The sequence below is a fragment of the Lactuca saligna genome, chromosome 6 (assembly GCF_052625555.1).
Source record: "Lactuca saligna cultivar CGN05327 chromosome 6, ASM5262555v1, whole genome shotgun sequence".
Lineage (NCBI taxonomy): Eukaryota > Viridiplantae > Streptophyta > Magnoliopsida > Asterales > Asteraceae > Lactuca > Lactuca saligna.
In genome coordinates this window covers 141,033,512-141,035,089 of record NC_136422.1, presented here as the reverse complement: position 1 = coordinate 141,035,089, position 1,578 = coordinate 141,033,512, and the positions used below count along the sequence as shown (strand labels likewise).

The window sequence follows — 1,578 nt, the reverse complement described above, 5'->3', positions numbered from 1 at the left end:
AGAGAGAGAGAGAGAGAGAGAGAGAGAGAGAGAGAGAGAGAGAGAGAGAAGTATTTCCTGATTTCTAGGGTTAGGTATCGACGATGAACAAATGGAGTAGTTCTGGTGGAGGGCAAAGTTCTTTAGGGTACCTGTTTGGGTCCGATGACTTAGGGAAACAACAATACGATCAATCTAAAGTATCACCACCACCACCAGTTTGTATGCCGCCATATGGCATTGATGATACTGATCAGAAGTCACCGAAGAAAGCCTTAACTCCTATTACCAAGAAAGGTGACTCCACCTCTCCCAAGAAATATATATATCATGGAGATGGTAATAAATCAAAAGAGTTTTTGGTGACTGTAAGTCTCTTTATATATTCACTCTCTTTTAATCAATTTTTCTTAACCTTTTATGGATCATTGACCATTTCCTAGGATGATATATATGATTATAGGCCCGACCATCGACAAAGGTCAACTCAGTTCCTGGTGGAGATTCATCTCTTGGTTACTTGTTTGGAGATAAGTGATGATCATTATATTCTTAAATATAACTATTTTATATATTATAAAGATGAAAAGGTGATGATCAAAAGATATAATTCGTATCCATGTTGGAGCTTGAAATCAAAACCGGGTGAATAATGATGTCCTTTTCCGATCCATTAGGGCGTTTTCCTAAGAAATTAATGTCTATCTAAAATGGCGAAATTTCTGTAGGGGTAACATCGAGAAGGGCAAGTTTGGAATTTTTCTTGCTTTACTTGGAGTGACCGAAGAGGTTTAGGGTTGTGAATGGTGTGCATCGTGTTTTTTAATATTTAATTACATTTTCTGTGTGTTATAATTATTTGAATATAAAGAAACATAATTTGTAATAAATGTGTGCGCTATTATGAAATACAATGTTTATTATTGTTATGCAATTATGCAGTACTAATTGCTTGTTATTTTAGCTATTTATTAATTAATTGTTTTATCTTAATTTTTTTATATAAGCTACTTTAATTTTATTTTTTCTGAGAAATATCATACATATTATTAAAAAAAAGCGTGATTATCATCTATAAAAGATATTTTCTTAAACCATAAAAAATTATGTAATAAGGTTATTTAGTAACAAAGGACAAAAATGATATAAATTTGCGACTTGTACTTTGGCGATTTTTATTTGTGTTTAATTGGAAAGTAGTGAAATTTCTTTAACTCAAGGTATTCTTTGGTTAGACAAAAGGGTATACACGCACCGTATGTTGTGGTGGGTCGATGTAGCCTTGTGGTACCGTGGAAACACAATTCTGTTAAGTTAAAAAAGCACTTTGACAAATGATAAATGATTTCATCGTAATAATAAATGCAAAATCAAGTAAACAAATACACAATCAGTTTACGTAGTTCACATGATCAGGATCGTCGGCTACGTCCACGACGAACACAAGTGAAAGAAAGAAAGAGAGGTATTTATTATTTCTTACTGTAAAAGGATTTTACATAAAACACATTAGTGTTACAATAAATGAGACTGTTTATAAAATAGTTGACCTAATAATAATTGGCTAAAATACATCATGGGCCGAAGTCAATGCTCAAA

The 1,578-nt window shown here is 32.4% G+C and overlaps 1 long non-coding RNA gene across 1 annotated transcript; it reads left to right on the top strand.

Annotated features, from left to right (window-relative positions):
* Positions 1-211: 211 nt before the first annotated feature.
* On the top strand, positions 212-913 carry LOC145001272 (uncharacterized). The gene is made up of 2 exons (XR_013661535.1): positions 212-347; positions 423-913. It is a non-coding gene; the product is annotated as an uncharacterized LOC145001272 (long non-coding RNA).
* Positions 914-1,578: the final 665 nt, after the last annotated feature.